An 18,782-nucleotide genomic window follows, 5' to 3' on the forward strand; every position below is an offset into this window, starting at 1 on the left:
CTTCTTAGAAGTAAAAAACTTAACAGGTCAAGCAGAATTTTACTTAAGAGGTGTTGAACATTCAATATCTTAACAATCTACCTATTTTTTCATAGAAAATAACTTCAGATTTTTAAAAATGTACTTTGTTTAAAAACTTCAAATATAAGGTGATAGATTCTCAGAAACCAAGCTTCAGTCAGGTAAAAACAAATATAAGAAAGATAAAAATTACTTTGCTTACTGTCTTACAAGGCTAAAATGAGCTGGTTTAATGGATATTGAACATGGACATAATATTTTTTCATAGTTTTTTTTTTTTTTTTAACGCTTCCGTAACTGTGTTTTCAGAAGAAATTCAGAATGGGAGCATTCCTCACGTCCCTAGATTCTGTAATTCGGCTAAACTAAATGGAGTGAAATTTAACAGAAAGTTTTATTATCTGAGAAAACCAGTGGCATTTCCTCTCATAAAAGTCCCTCATTCTAACTTCTATATTCTTGGGAAGAATGTTTTCTTGTTGATTTACCTATCAGTTGTTTAGATGGCTTCCGATTTTACATTCCAAATAAATGATGTTACCTCTCGCCTTGATCCTACTTCTTCCCATCTTCACTTTGTCAACCTCCACCCTTGTCACCTAGGTAACAACATAATCCATCATTCGCCCTTTTCAGATGGGCTTTTTAATGACTTCACATTATCAAAGTGACCCCTTCTCTCAAACTAATTTTTTTTTTTTTTTTTACAAGCTACTGTCCAACATTCTTGCAGCCTGGAAATACAGAGATAGCCATTTTGTGTTTGGTAAATATTACAGCATACCAACTAACGTCTTTCTCTGAGTTATCAAATGTACAGAAGACACTATATAAGCACTGTAAGTTTGAAGGGAAGAGGGTCATAAAATAAAAAAGTATTGCTTTGAAAGTTTTACTTTATTTAAAGGCTAAAGTGATATCATTTAAATAATTAGATCTATTAATAATTATATATTAAATTTTATACTACTTTATAAGTATAAATATTATGAAAATAGCCTTTATAACTATGACTTTTAGAATTTACCAAAGACCAATGAACTTACATTTACATCAACATAAAGGCATATATTATGAAAATAACATAATTTCACATTTATTTCATGTATATTATGTATGTAAATATATTACAGTATATTTCACATACATATATTGCTCATATTATATATATGCATATATTAAAGAAGATTTATACAATTATGTTAAAGGAAATTGTTATGCTTTCTTTAATAAAAATGAAATTATTATATGTAACCACTCTTTTGAGATCTTCACAATAGAGAGAGAAGGGTGTGGTTTTGCATTAAATTTGAGTGCAAATTATATAGAGTTGCATAGTGTATTTCAGGTAAAGTGTTATCGTTCTCATTCTGTAAAAATATTTAGACCTGGGTTCTCTGACCCTAACTTCAAAAAAATATGAATGGGCTTTTCTATTTATTTATGTTTTACCATGTTCTACAAAATACTTGATGTAAAAATGATATGACTTTATTATGAACAAAGAATCAATAAAATGTCTGTAGATTGGACCTTGTAGATCAAAGTTCCCCATTTTATATCCTACACCAGAGGTCCCCAACCTTTTTGGCAGCAGGGACCGGTTTCATGGAAGACAATTTCTCCACGGGAGGTGGGGGTTGGGGGCACGCAGAGCTCATGGGGTGTAAATACAGATGAAGCTTCAAGGGCTTGCTGCCTCTCACCTCCTGCTGTGTGCCCCCTCCCTTCCTAAGTTTCCCGGAAGACAATTTTTCCACGGACGTGGGGATGGGGGAAGGAGGAGCGGAGCTCTGCGGCCGGTCCCTAACAGGCCCTGGACCGGTACCAGTCCGTGGCCCGGAGTCTGGGAACCACAGCCCTACACAGTGGTCCTCTCATCATATTCTGTGATTCCAGGCACAACCAACTGTCCTTCATATAATTCTCTCTTAATGATATTTATTTCCATTTGGGTATATGGGATGATAAAATGAATAGAATATATCTCCAAGCATTCAAGACATCAAGTTTTGATGAACATAAATAAAAATCACATGTATTTAATTAAAATTAATTTCAAGATGGGCTAAATGATGCATGTGAACAAAATGAATACTGCAAAATTCTAAGTGTTTTCACAAAGGATAAAATGTTTTGCATTATGTGTACCAAAATAATGGTGCTATCTGAATTTTTTTGGCTTTGATCTAGTATGCTCATTGTCAATAAAATACACTAAAACAATACCAAATGCAAAAATGTTAATATATAAAAAAATGTGTTTAACATGTCTTAAATTCTACTGTAGAAATCTAGGGGATTTTAAGCAATCCTTGGCTTTGGTAATATATAGTTACTGATTGCTTTGAAGCAAGACAAAACCCTTAGTTTATTAGTCTAGACATGGGGCAATATAAATGGGAATGGAAAAGAAGAAACTTAGACAAGAAGCAGATTTTGAAAAAAAAAAAAAAGAGTATCTCAGAATATAGCACTTAATGTAATTTTACAATAATTATCATAGATTTCAGCTTTCTGTCTGGTAGGAACTCAGCTCTCAGTTCAGGTCTTCTTGGAGAAATTATTCTCACTTAAATACGTGTAAAATGCTCCTAAGTTTGCCACAGCACACAGAATGCTGATGGGAGAGAAAACATGGCATGCTTTTTTTAGATATTTTCACATTAAAATGGCAATGATTTAAATTGAACCTTAATATTCACATTTGCACAGACTAAGGTTTTTCTGTACCCAGAATGACCCAAACTAGATAAACGTATTACCAAAGCAAAAGTATGGCGGTTATGCGGCTTCAGCATCAAGACTGATTTCTTAAATCCTGCTCTGTCGCTTTCTAGCTGTGGGTAAGCCACTTAACCTTCCTGAGCTCCAGACTCTTTCAAAATGGCATTTTAAATAGCAACCTACCTTCTTGTGTTATTCTGAGCATTAACTGAGATTATTTTGTAAATCATTAAACACAGAGCCCAGCCAATAGTGCGTTCTTAGAAATACTAAGTATTTTTGTTCTTAATAGGGCTTAATTATTTCTGAATATAATAGCATTTACAATATTTGGAGAATAAGGGATTTATTAAACCTAATATACTGGCTAAACAAGGATATAACTTTAATTGCATTTTCTGACACATATACTCTAATATTTTGTTCCACCTTTCCCAATGGCTAGAACATTATCTGGCACAGTATATAAGCTTAATAAATCTTTATTAAAACAATGAATACAATATATTAAGTATTTCCCATTCGATTTTTTTTATTAAAAAAACAACACCCAAAACAAGAAAGAATCATACATTCTACATAAATTTCTAGGGAGCCAGGGTAAGATAGGGAGGTGATACATTTTGTTCTATATTCATTCACTATTCCCCAGAACTTTTATTCTTTCTTGATTTTTTTTTTTTTTTTTTTTTTTTTTTTTTTGAGACAGAGTCTCACTCTGTTGCCCGGGCTAGAGTGAGTGCCGTGGCGTCAGTCTAGCTCACAGCAACCTCAAACTCCTGGGCTTAAGCGATCCTACTGCCTCAGCCTCCCGAGTAGCTGGGACTACAGGCATGTGCCACCATGCCCGGCTCATTTTTTGTATATATATATTTTAGTTGTCCATATAATTTCTTTCTATTTTTAGTAGAGACGGGGTCTCACTCTTGCTCAGGCTGGTCTCAAACTCCTGACCTTGAGCGATCCACCCGCCTCGGCCTCCCAGAGTGCTAGGATTACAGGCGTGAGCCACCACGCCCGGCCTCTTTCTTGATTTTTGTCACTCTGGTTGTCAGCTGGAAGGAAAAAAAGGACCCACTGCCAGGAAGAAGGGAAGAAAGACAGAAAGGGAGGCCACCCTGTAGTCACACCTCACCTTGCAGGTTCCAAATCTCTTAAACCTGCGTCTCTGGTCTGAGGTCCCTGTGATTGTTCAGAGTCCTCAGACAACACCCATTTACATGGACCAATCTCTCAGCCACACAGGTTTAGGAGAAGAACATTAACGCATTTCTGTGTTCTGCAAGGAACTTCACCTGCTAAGAGTTATACTCCCTTTGAGCCCTATTTTCTCTGCTATCCGAGTGTCAAATGGAAAGCTGCTCATCAGAGAAGGAGATGAAAAGAATTCGAGGATAATGCACCATGGTTCCTCTCCGAGTTAGTAGTCAGCGATCAACCACAAAGAGACTGCTCTCCACAGGGCCAAGAATGTGAGGAATTCAAACTTCTGGAAGATGAACAGGGATCAGTGACAGGGCAAAGTGGAAAGCTGAATTAAGAAAGAAGGAAATAATTAGAGGAATACACTGTTTGGACAGACTACGGACTTGAGGGCAAAGTAGAAAAGGTCAGGGACCCACAAAGAATGGCTGAATCCAGTATCACAGATGGGAAAAAATAAACTGGAATAATATTATGAAAGAGCAAATTAGAGAGTCAAAAAAAGGCTGAACAGGAAGAAAGAAAGAAAGGAACAAGGAGACGAAAAAATAAAAATAAATTAAAATCAGGAAAAAAGTTGTTCATACTCTTATACTGTATTTTATTTGATTTTCTTTGTGGAAAAGAGGGAACTGAAATGAAACTATTTATGAAAACTAAATAAACATCAACATGCAATGATGCATGTATGTGATCGTGGTATGCTATTCTATGGAGAGAATAGAATAAACAGAAAAAACACAAACCAATAAGAGACTTAAAATATTCTGGCCTTCAATATACACTTCTATACAATTTTGATTTTTTTTTTCCTTTGGACAAGCTTGTGAGAAGAGGGATTTAAATCTCACATAGCCATTTGCACCTTAGCTGTGTAAAGGCGCATCCGACATCCAGGGGGCAGTGCTGTCGTGGGAAAGGAACTAGAACTTGTTGACTGAGGCATTCTTTGTCCTAAAGTCTGACCAACAAGTGACCAGGCACTCAGCCAGTCTAACAGATGGGCATAAGTCCTGAAAGCAATGTGACCACATATGTTGATCAAGGTTGTTTTCTATAGAGCAAAATTTTCACCCACAATTGTTCCGACAGCTGTTCACACTGAGCTTATACACTTCCAGTTGGGAAGAGATGTCATTGCCCATTCGTCTTTGAGTGGGATAACCTTTCCACATGAAAAAAGAAATCACCATATAAAGGGACCATTCAGCAGCAACAAAGGTAACTGGGATGGCAGATGGAGCTATCGAAATCTCCAGAGTGGAACATCCACTGGAGGGCACTTTCCAAATTCGTGAGAGAAAGCCATCTCAGATCTCTGGCACGCTACCCTTCAACTCCCAAAGCACTTTCAGTTCTTTCTAGTAGTTTTTCATGTGTATGCAACACCATTTTCACAGATAAATCCGATATTTTGTTTTATTTCAAATATCAACCTCCCATAGTAAGGAAATATTTTAGAGATCCCAAAAAGACAGTCAGGACCAAATATTTAAATCACCTAACATATCATCATCCCTTGTGAAAGTTGGGGTCTTTGGACCACACATATTTCTATGTGTTTCTCATACCAAGGGTAATGTAGGCGCTGTGGAGGAAACCACTCATACTTACAAACTGCTATTCCAAAGCCAAGCCCGGATAGAAGAAGTTGGAATGATGAGACAGGAGGGATCCATGGTGGATGTGACGCCAAGTGATTCCAAATTCTAACCTGTTTAAAATATTTGATTCTTCCATTTAGCTCTCTCGTTTTTGAATATTGATTCCCAGTTGCCCAGTTCCCAGTTTTGAATATTGATTCCCACCAGGGCCCTATGACTAATCCTGGAGTCCTCCCTCTGCCCCCACATGGTGAGTCACCAGTTCTGCCCTTGAATATATCCTGTGTCTGTCCCTTATCCCCATGAGCACAGCCACTGTGACGATTCAAGCCACCGTAATCTGTGTTCTGCAAGGAACTTCGCCTGCTAACAGTTATACTGAATTGCGGCAACAGCCTCCTGGCTGGCCCTCCTGATACTGGTCTTGCCTAGGGGACTTCAGTCACTCTTTTTCCTATGCTACTAATTCTCTTTATAAACTTCTATGAGAGCAGGCATAACGTGAATTGTTTATTACTTTCTTATCTATTTCACCCATTCAGATTCTATACTCCTTTAAAGAAAAAAATAGAGTTTCCTGTTAATCACCAAAGACTCTAGCATGCTACCTGTCACACAGAAACCTTCAGGAAATACTTGCTGAATAAATGCTATATGTTTTACCTGTATCACAAACTCTCCTGTTATTTCCTAAAGTGAAAAGAGTGCCTTTAATTGTACACATATTTACAGAAAGGCTTTGCATGTGTGAACACATTCTCCGATACTGAAGTACTAACTAAATTGTGTTCTAATTCATTTTGACACCTCTAAGTTTATTAAGAGGGTTTGATTCTGCTAGTAGCATGAAGCCTCAGCTTCATCAGATTACATGTCTGATCATTTCATTGATATTAGTTGAATAGCTGTCAGTTTCAGAATAAATTATAAATCACTTGGAATGAAATCCAAACTGCTCACCATTTCTCTAGCCTTATCTTCCACTAATTTCCCAAGAACACCTTCTATACTAAACATACCAACCACTTTCAGCTCATTGAACACCCCACAGCCTTTCTTTTCTTAACCTTTGTGCATACCGTTACTTCCGGCTTCTCTTCACAGCTTAGCTATCTCCATGCGTTTCTAGCTTTGACACAACTGTTGGTTTACGTGTGCATCTAGCCAACCCCTTCCCCAAGCTTCAGGCTAAATAACTGCCCCTCATCAGCCCTTCTTTGCTAACAATTCTCACTATTAAAAAATACAGCTTTGATAATTATCATGTATCAAATTCAAGTGTGTGATAATTCTGATAAATAGACCATCATCACCTATTAATCTAAACACCACACTATAATGTAATATACATGTCATTGACAAGGAAATCTCCCCCCAAAATTACATAACTAGGCATTGACAAATCAAAGAGGGATTTGAATCCATATACATCCATATGACCCCAGAGTCCCTGCTCTCATCCATGTTGATACTCACTATTTGATACCAGACTCCCCAAAGTGTGAGTTCCTTTAAGACAAGAGCTGTATTTTTTTCTACATTAACTTGTACCTGGTGTGTCATCTGCCATGTATTATATACTCAGGTGATACTTGCCTGTCAGACGAATAGATAAAAGACTGAATAAATGTACCAAGAATGAATAAATGTACCATTGGATGAATGTTAGTTCTGTGGGATATAAAAGAAGAGGAATAAAAAAATATATCTGAGTTTTCTGGCTTGTATTCTCATTTGAATAAATCTATATAGTCTAACTGGTATTCACAGAAGAATGCCTTCCTGTGAATACGAGAGACTTCCTCTAAACTATTATGAAACTTTTAATGTTCAGTAATCTAGAGGACAAACAGTGCATTGTTTGTGTAGTATCCTTAAACACTTCATCTCTAAATATTCCATTTCTGAAACATAGGCCTAAATTATAATATCCATTTCCAAATCTTCTCTAGGATACTAATGGACTGTTGGAAAATAACTATCAACAAGGGCTTAAACTATAGACAGTGTTAAATTAGAGAAACTTCATGCCGAGTCAATTTTCTTGGACTTTGTTGGTTTTAGAGATGATTATTTCACATGTCAACCTAAATAGAAAAGAATATTTATTTTCAATAAACATTTTTGTTTAAATTCAAAACTTTTGAAGTATGTGGAATGTAGTCATCAAGTGAGCATATTTTGTGTTTCTTTGTTTTAAAAAGCATACAAATGAATAAATTCAACAGTTTTAAAAATAAAACTTCAGTAAAATCTCTATGCAATAATATTAGAAAATGATTAATTCTAAAAAGGTTTCTATTTTATGAGATTTAGTGATAAGAAATTATCTAGAGTACCTGCATTACTTTCTACAGTTGTTATTTCTTTGATAATTAGTATTGTTACTTCTGAGGCAATTCTTAACACCCTGTCCTCTAGAGCCCAGTGAGTATAGGCTTGATAGTTTCATCTAATTCAGAAGATCTTTTAAATTATTCATTTATACATTTCAATGCTATAAAATAGAAGGAAGCAGGGGAAGTCATATTATTATCTTACCAATAGGAAATAAGGGAATATTTAACATTAAATTACTAATTTAGTAGTAGAGTTACTATCTGTGTCAATATCTGTGTTTTGCTTTTGCTATTAGACAGTTAGATATATATTAACGCTTTCCTAGTTTCAGTCAATCAAAATTATGGCAGAATATTCCTAAAGAATAAGAGTCCTTTATCTTCTTTCCCAAAAGTATTCACATTGCCAATTTAGACTTAGTAGAACTCCACACAATTTGGTTTGCTGGATCAGGCAGGACAGGTCAGGGTTAGCTGCACTAACAAGAAACCCCCAAATCTTAACAGATTAAAATAACAAAGTTATATTTTTATTTCTCATATGTCTAACATGGGTGATCAGAGGAACTTAGCTTATCATGGCCATTTAATAATGCAAAATGACAGTTGCTCTATTTTGGTATATATTTCTCTGATTATGGTGGTAAAGAGAAAATGAATTAGGAGGCATTTAAATACTACAGCCTTGGTATAATACATTTACTTCTACCCATGAACCATTACTCAGAACTAATTCTAATTCTATCCACTGCAAAAGTGGATGGGAAAAGTGGTAATTCTTCCATTTATCAGGAGGGAGAGGAGAACAAGATATGGATGAACATTGTAAGTTTCTATAACATTTGGAAATGTCAACTTGAAGTCATTCTGTATTTATTTACACATACAAATGGGGCTTTCCAATTTGCAAGCATAGTTTTCTTTCATTGGTTTACTATTCAGATTTGGCCCAATATATACTTATTTTAGGGTTTTTGAGCCAAATACCTATTTTTAAAAACATGAATATTATGTACTTTTTATGAATATATCCCAGGTACCATCTTGTCACAAAATACATTTCTCCTTGCTCCATAAGTGAATTGGGCAATACTTCCATGGGCTTTTCTTTCTCAAGTCCCTGACTCCACCTTAGGTTTTACATATACAGATAGTGGTACCTCCTAAGAACTACATAAGAGTGACAACCATAGGAATCTTGAAATGTCTACATTAACAAAAATTAAAACATCGGATAAAAATTCCTACTTGTATGTCACAATTATTATAACCCCAAGTATTCTAATATTCATAATTACTAGAGATTCTTGAAAAATTTGATACAAATTACATAAAAGGACAGACTTTGGCTCTTGGCATATGTGTCTTCTCCATGTTTAGGATTCTAAGTTTTTTTTTTTTTTTTTTTTTTGAGACAGAGTCTCACTCTGTTGCCCAGGCTAGAGTGAATGCCGTGGCGTCAGCCTAGCTCACAGCAACCTCAAACTCCTGAGCTCAAGCGATCCTCCTGTCTCAGCCTCCCGAGTAGCTGGGACTACAGGCATGCGCCACCATGCCCGGCTAATTTTTTCTATATATATTTTTAGCTGTCCATATAATTTCTTTCTATTTTTAGTAGAGGTGGGGTCTCGCTCTTGCTCAGGCTGGAGGATTCTAAGTTTTTAACAAGCCAAAGATGTTTTAATCATTTGATTTTTGTGACATTTATATACTTTTTGATGTCTTTGTTTTGAACGATGATATACACAGAATATCAGTTTTGAAAAAAGCTTATGAACTTCATAATCAACCTAATTAACTGATTCTCTTAAGCCTAAATTCTTCTATTTCACTTTCAATCATGCTATCTATTTTCCCCTGAAGTACCTAGTAACATGTGAGAATTAAAAAAATATATTTCTATATTGTTAAAGAATGAAGAATATCTATACATCACTTTTAGTTATAATTCATATGAAAAATAAGAAGTCTTTGAACTGTTTATCACACAAACACAAAACACTATTTTCTTCCTTTTGTTTTAAAAAGCGGTCTGGTTTTATACTGCTTTGTTGTTATCATTGGTATAAGGAAAACTTTAGTTAAGGTGTTTACTACAAAATTATCTTAAAAATTTACATAAATAATTTTTAAAGACTACACTTTTAGTTTCAAGGATGTGGGGGTAAGGGAAAGAGAAATTATGCATTATAAGTGCTAGCAATGCACCAAAACTGATAGAAAATAAAGTATTTCCCTGAGAAGCTAACACATAACGTTTTGATTCAACCTTTGAGATTTTTAAATTTTATTTTTGTCATAACATGCAGTGGCTAAGCAATGAATTGTAGCTAAGTTGTTCATTAATACAACCAAAATAGATAGACTGACCTGCAAATGGCCTTCTAGTCAACTGTGAAGGCAGGCGTTTGCATATAGGCAGTAATTTAGGATCTGCCTCATTAAATCACTAATCAATGATTTTATGTATCCTTTATAAAAACAGGCCAAGGCTCAGCTAGCCAAAGATAGAACGTTGATTGCCTTAGCTCATATCAATTCATCTAGCCCAGGGCCTTGCATCGTATGATGGTCACACAGTGTTTGCTGAAAAAAATGAATGAATCACTGGTAAAAACAAAAATCATAGCTTGCTCCTATTTTAATTGTGAACATTTGGATTTGCCAACATGGACAACTAAGGAATTATTCAGTATAATTCTCAAAGTCAAGTTTGATAACAAACAAAAATTTTTCTACTAGATTACAGGATTGTCAGGATTGTAAAGGAAATGAAATGAAGTATGAAGGATTATAGAAGAAAATATCAAAAAATTAAAATCTTTCACATGTAGAAAAAGGTGGGCCAATTAAAAATTTTGTGTTATTTTATAAAAATGACCACAAAGTTAGAAATTGATATCAAAATCTCTAATATCAAATGTAAGCATCTTGGTAAGCATAGACATTGCTCTAATCAATGCTTGTTTATAAGTTAAAAAATTGAAATGTTCTTACTTATCTCTTCATCATAACTAAAAATCTTTCTTCTACCCCTTGATGCTTCTATTTCTTTTGTAGAATAGAAACAACAATTTATTTGGACTAAGTATATCAAAGAGTAAATCAAATATATGCTTAAAATATAATAAAAGTATTGTAATGCTATATTAGCATGTATGGTCATTTAGCTTAAAAAAAACTGACTATATTTAAACTTTCTTTGCATTCCACTTCATTCATTTGTGTGTTTGTGCATATACATTATTGTTTCTGCCTTTGAGCAAAAGTAGGCAATGTTGATAAAATGCTCCAGCTATTCTAAAGATCTTTGGTAAAATTATTTCTCTTTAGAACAAATTATCTTAATTAGCTCCTGAACCTCCTCTGCATACTTGTGAGACTGACACAGGACAGAGTTGAAAACTCAATAACTATTTGCCATGACCAATATGAAATTAACATTCTTAATACTACACATTTCATTCAAGTTGCAAATAGCTTTTGCCCCGAAGACCAATGCCCTAATCATTTAAAAATAATAGTGACTTATTTATTTCAAAATACTTTTTAAAATAATAAACAACTAAAAGTCAGAAGGACTTTCAGTGCTAATCAGGAAAGGACACATGTCCCACTGCTTGCTCAATGTTACAATAACACAGGAAGAAACATATTTCATTCAAACCATTTTTATCTAGCAATATTTTCGTAAGATGTTTTGCATCATTAGGCTGTGCATTTCTAGCCAATTTTCTTTCTTATATTGAATAAACCTGTCTAATATATCTTTTTTTAAATTACAAATATTATTACTATGAAGGTTTCAGGCATAAAGCTTTCGTGTATTTTATGTTATATTGTTAAGATGGCTTCCTAGAAACCAAACATTCCAATCAAAGGGTATGGTGTGGATCACAGTTATAATGTACCGAGAACTTAATATGTGCCAGGATGTGAGCCAATTTTTTGGACATTATCTTTTAATTTTTATAAAACATTGTGAATTAAGTCCTATTATCATCTCTATCATAGAAGAAGAATCTAAAAATCAGAGAGATTTATTTGTTCTAAATCAAATTCCTAGCAAGAAAGAGTCAATAGTTGAAGTCATGTCTGGTTTCTTAGCACTGGTTCTTAATCAATTCAGTACCTGCAGTGTTAATATCCGGGACATTGACTGGAAGGAAGATGAGTAGCTTTTCCTTCCAATATGCTTCTATAAGTGTGTTTTCATATATATTATACATCAATGGAATCATACATTTTGGCTAAAATACTTTTCTAAAATCCACAGTTTTCTAAAGTGCTAGGATATCTATCAATCTCTCCGTTGGTCACAGTAGTTGAACTTAAATTATTTAACACATATTGACATTAAATAAAATGGAGTCCCCACCAAATAACCTTGAAGTTGTAAATAATACAAGCACAGTGAATCTGTGGTCTTAGAGGCCAGGATTACGGTTACGCTTGAGGGTTGGTGGCAGTTAGAAGGCACTTAGGCGGCTTCTGGAGTGACGACAAGGTTTTGTTTCTTGATCTGGATGCATTTTTTGGTGAAATTCATTATGCTCTATCATTGTAATTCATGCATTTTTCTATGTGTTAGTTATACTTCAATTAAAAATTTCTTAAAAATTAATATATGCACAGCTGTGAAAGCTCTTACATTTTTAGCTTTTGGAAACAGCAGCTGTTGCTGGAATGATTGAGCTACACTGTTAATTTTGGAAATTTTAACCTCTCTCTTAACCTGTTGGATTAGAACTAGTCATTGCCTTTTCTGACTCCCATTTCTGTAAATGGAATTAATCATTTTCCTGTGACGATCCTGTTAATTCTGATGGCTGGACCTGTGATCATGGTACTGACATGTGTTAAAGGTAGCAAACTGAGAGGAGGAATGCCATGCCGGGGCTTTTGACTAAATTGTGCTTCACATCTTTTGTTTTCAAGAGAAGTTAAATTTGTTTTTTACCCAAATTATTAAATTGACCCAAATGGTTAAATTTGAGTGGAGACTTAAATTGTGAAGGAGATGCCTCCAACTAATACACAACTGTCACTTAATAAGATAAGGATGGCAACGCTTAACATAGTCACCCAGCTTGTAACTATGCAGGTGTACAGCAAACACATGCACGTGGTTATCATGACATGAGTCATTCAGCAGATGAAGAAAGCAACCATCCACTTCAATGTATATATTAAACACTTTCAATATTGAAAGAAAAAGCTTATATCTAAATTAATTCATGAAGCAATGCTTCTGGACCACCAACGCAGATATTTTCTCTTAAACTTGCTGGCCCAGTGCTAACATTGTCACAATGTGGCAAGATTGGTTACAAAGCCCAAAGGAAAGACAATGATGACCGTGTTTCCATCTACCACATTTAGTATTTTGAATATTTACATTTGGTTGTTCAATTGCACTCAGGTGTAAAAGTCTGCGCTGTTCTATAGATATTTGACAAACAAACTGAGAAGTCTGGCTTTAAGTATAAAGTCTGGCTTCTTATCACTTTCAGAATACTTAGGGGGCCACAGTGTCCTGGGGTCGAAGATGTAAAATGTAAAAAAAGAAAGTGTAAAAGAAAAAAAATGTAGAAAAATTTAGGAGACTATCACGTTCTTTGTCTCATCTTTGCAGCCCTGTCATCGGCCCTGGTACCGGTCAAGTGCACAGTAATGCCTCATTTGACAGCTATGATTTATGTAGGTGGCTCATTACGACCAATTTACATATTTGGGCATGAACACAATGAGTGTCATAGGAATGATTTTATAGCTATGAGTTAGGATAAAGTGAGAGAGATACTATTATTTATAAATAGATGGATATGCTCAAGGAAATTCATCCAACTAGAGTGAAAACACAGCTTTATATCATTATTAAAAATTCACCATCATGAACAAAACTTGGAATCATGAGTTTGTTTGTATTATGTATATAGAATGAAATGTACTCTTATTCTGGGAATATTGTAAATATATACTTGAGTATACAGAAGTGCATTTTTGAATCTTTGAACCATGGATATATCATATTATTATTCATACCACTATTTTAAAATGATTCCTAAAAAAGAGAATGAAATATAATACGAAATTAGAAATCAATGACATTATTTTCAAATCTTAGGTAAAAAAAAGAATGAGGCAAATCACTATCTTCAGTAAATGTATTATTCGGCTTCTTTTACTGATTCGAAATTCTCTATACATTCCACAACAATTACAATGCTATGATTAAATATAATCTAATCTATTCCCCATACTTTACAGAGGATCATGGACAAATAGCAATTATTTTTAATATAAAATATGCCAATAAGTTTGATTTTTGTGTCATAGATAATGACCATATCCTCACACAAGAAAACAGAGAAATAGTATTAAAATAAAATGCTAAATACACATTTTAGCAAACAATATAATATTTCATATGTTTGTAGATTACATTTGCATTAAGACAAACTCTGTAGGTAAAGAAAAGCAGAAAACAGAGGCATGTACAGGATCTGAACCTTTCAAAAGAATTCATGAACCAACAATGGATGTTCTGAATACAAAAATGTGGAGTTATTCTTTGTCTAGAATTATTTGGATTTTGGTTTGGTATGTTTTAATGTGGACAAGTGTGAATTAGGCAAATACTTATTGCTTGGATAGTTAAGATTTGAATTGAAAGCTATAATATGTTATATATTAAGTCAACCAATACGAATGAATCAGTGCACCATTTTGGCTAAATTCTCTGGTCAACAACTTCAATTGTTCATGGAGAAATGTGCTCTTGGTCTGACTAATCTCAGGGGCCAAGATGTTAAATATTACTGGAAGATATCGCTGCTGCCTCCAAATATCCAATAAACTTGGTTTGTACAAAAACTGCCCGTGGTGCTTAATTGCATCTTACTGACCTAACAATTGCCTATCTTGGCAAATACAAATACATAATTTCCACTTAGTAAGCAGTAACTGCCAGCACTAACTGAAGTATCTACACGCAATGAAATGTGATGTCATGAGCTCTTAGAATTGAGGTATCCAAGGAGATACTCTAACAGGAAATTCAAAACCACTTTGTTAACTATGAATAACAATGTATCATATTACATATAATTAGTTATGGAATTAGAATGTGAATTTCTCTTTGAATAGAGACTGGCTCTTATCTTTGTAGCCCTGTTATCGTGTCTGGCACTTATCAAATGTGCAATAAGTGGTGGGTGAATTGAATTATGTCACAGAATATTTGCAAGGAAACTAATGTATTACCACATAGCCATCCATCAATAGTCATGACAAGTCACATTTGTATCCAAATAACTGTTGCTTTATTAATTTGTGCATTTTATCTGTGCCTCAGTTTTCTCATTTATTTAACAAAAACATTTGATCAGATAATTCAAAATATCCCTTCTGGGATACCTTCTAAAATGATATTTCCTTTGTGATTCCTGTATTTTTATGCTGTCACTGATGCATTAAACTGACAATCTTATCTTAGATGCTTATTTATTGAGTAGGAAAATAAATGTATGGCAAGTTACCAAATAAATGACATTCCCAAATTTGGAAGTCTGCCAAACTTGCCTTTAATTCAAACTGTACTCAGAATGTGTGGGGCACCAGTTCTATATTTATGTGATAGGAAAATGACCTCTTTCCTGATTTGTTCCATGCCCTTAAATCTGAGAAAGCCTAAAGCAGCATTTTTAATAAGTAAGATTTCCTTCATAGTAAGTTTCCCAGAATCATGGATCAAATATATATGCATGCTATATATGTGTATATATGTGTTGCATATGCATGTATGTATGTGTGTGGTACCCAACAATGACCACGACAGGGAAGGGAATGATGCAAAAAAACAGAAATTAGTGGATAGAGAATCTATTGGAGTCAAATATTTCAAGTCTGTTCCAACATTCTTGTGGACAAGCTTTATGACTTTGAAGAAATCATCCTAATATACATACACATTCTCGTACACGTAAGATGATGATATACTCTTTATCCAAGCTTGCAGATTTCACTTCCCAAACGTTCTCATTAGGCTGTCTCAGAAATTTTTTTTTTTGAAACATGTATATTATACCTCTAAACTCATTATAGACTTCTTGGTTAAGAGTATTCTCAGGCAAAGTCTGTAGGTGTCAGAAAACAGTCAAGAGTGAGATGGGCCATGTCACTGTGGTGTGATAAAATATAATAGGTTACAATTATTGAACTCTTTGGATGCTTTTTTTATTCTGATTTTCATATTCCTCCTTTCTTCTATGAGTTGTGTGCATTCGAGTGTTACTATCATTATTTTTGGTCACAGTTCAGACTAACGAAAAGTATTTAATTTAACCCCGCAATAGAAAAATCTCATATTTTACACCACTTGTGAGCCCACTTATTACATTATGACAGAGTTTTGAAGTGTTTGCTTAAATAACATAGATAAATATTTTAAAATGAATAACCAGAAGAATTATCAGTGTAGCTTTGCCTGTGAAGATTGGAAGTGTTACACTTCGCATAAAATTTAGGATTAATTTTTGGCATGAGTGAAGCACTAAGCCCAGGGAACTGCTTGGCAATGAAAAGAGAAAAGCCAACAAGGAAAGCAGGACCTCCCTAGGGGGACAAAGCATAGCACAATAATAGAAGTCAGGAAAGCAAAAGTCATACTGCCTCGGAAATTGAAAGCCTGGAAATAGATAAATCTTACTTTGTATCTCCAAATATTATCTACTTACATCTGTTTCATTGTCTGCTCCATTAACATAGGGGCTGTATCTGTCACTTCCATGACGTGGTAATAAATGTGAATGATTCTCCTTGGCCCAGCGATTTCCTGGAGAGGATTCTCCCACATGGTGAGGCAGGGATGCCCAATAATGCTTCTGCCTACTGTGTGGCTACTGGGGACAGTGACACCTCTCAAATATGTCCCTTGAGGTGAACTTGGCAAGTAGTCAATGGAGATCTTTCTAATTTGCAAAATGAAGATAAGAATAGTCCCTACACATGGAGGTTTTATAAGATTTAAATAAATCAATATGTATAAACCACTTAGAGCAACGTATGGCACAGAGCAAGCATTAGGTGACATGATCACCCCTCGGTGACTTGGCAGGTCTTCTTTATGCTGCTGAGAAGTGTTCACTTCGATTCTGAAAGCACTGAGCTATCACTACAGATTTAAAAGAAAAGATTCGATTATAGTCAAATTTAAATTTTAGACATATCCCTCTGGCTGTAACAAATTGAAGAGGGCAAGATCTGGAAGCAGAAGTAAGACGAAGAAGACTTAAACTAGGATAATGGCAGCAGACATCAAGATAAACCAAATTTTAGGAAACTGCATTCAACCATGTATTGAATGAACAATACATCACGATCAAGTGGGGATCAACTCAGGATTGCAAGATTGGTTTAATACTCAAAAATCAATGCAATTCATTACATGAACAGCCTAAAGAAGAAAAACCTTTCGATCATCTTAACAGATGAAGAAAAGTATTTGACAAAACCCAACATCCATTTCTGATAAAAACTCTCAGCATAGTAAAAATAGAAGGGAATGTCCTGAGCCTGTTAAATGGCATCTAGGGTACTAATATCAGTGAAAGGCCCTTCAAATGTAATAATTATGAGAAGAGTTGGACACCATTTGGTTTTCATTATATATAAAAAAGTTCATATCACAGAGAAATCTTGTAATGCGTCATCCATTTCTTCTTAGTCTTTTTTTGTTAGAAAAATGTAATGAAAAAGATCATGCTGATGTTGAAAATTTTAAAATAAAAATATAAAAGATAAAGAGAAAAATATAAGAAACATATGTCTAAATTTGATATTTTCATGATGACAACTCATGGCAAATGAGGAATAAAGGGGAATTTAATCAACCTGATAAAGAGCATCTATGAAAAACCTATAGCTAATGTCGTACTCAATGGTAAATGCTATCTACCTGATCAAGAACAGATCAAACATGTTTCCTTATACCGTATCTATTTAATAATGTATTAGAGATCCCTGCAAGTATAATAAAGCAAGAAAATAAAAGTCTATCCAGATTGGAAATGAAGTGATAAAACTGTCCTTTTTTTGCAGACAACATGATTGTATATATAGATAACTCTAAGAAATCTAAGAAATAGCTGTTGGACCTAATGAGTAAATTTAGCAGGCTTGCAAAATATAGGGATAATATATGTACTTTTAAAAAACTGTACTTCTATATACTGGAAATGAACAATTAGAAAATAAAATTTAAAAACTACCTTTACAATACCATAAAGGTAAAATAATGAGTACTAAAATTTAACAGCTGTGTGATACATGTACACTTAACATTGCTGGGAGACATTATAGAAGATCTAAATAAATGGAGAGATATTCTATGGTCAGGCACTGGAAACTCAACATTCTTAAGATGACAATCCTTCCAAAGTGATCTGCAGATTCAGTCTGGGCTTGCAATCAACATTATGAGGCTTTTTTTAAAATAAGGAGATTGAGAAACTGATTTAAAATTTTTTTATGAAGGGCAAATGACCTAAAAGAGACAAAGTAATTTTGAAAAAAAAGAAAAAAGTTAGATGACTTACACTACCTGTTTTCAAGATTTACTATAAAGTTAAAATAATCATGAGAGAGTGCTGTTGCCATAAGGATAGACATACAGCACAGTGGAACAGAATAGTAAGGCCAGAAAGAAGTCCAAGAATAAAACTACACTTCTGTCATCATTGATTTTCAATGTAATAATGCAGGAGGAATGCAAAATTGTACAGTCACTTTGGAAAACAGACAGAATGACGTATCTCATAAAGTTAAGCCTAGAATTACCATAAGACCTACAATTTCTACCACTAGGTATTTATCTAATATAAATAAA

Source organism: Eulemur rufifrons, chromosome 18 (assembly GCF_041146395.1).
Source record: "Eulemur rufifrons isolate Redbay chromosome 18, OSU_ERuf_1, whole genome shotgun sequence".
Taxonomy (NCBI): Eukaryota; Metazoa; Chordata; class Mammalia; order Primates; family Lemuridae; genus Eulemur; species Eulemur rufifrons.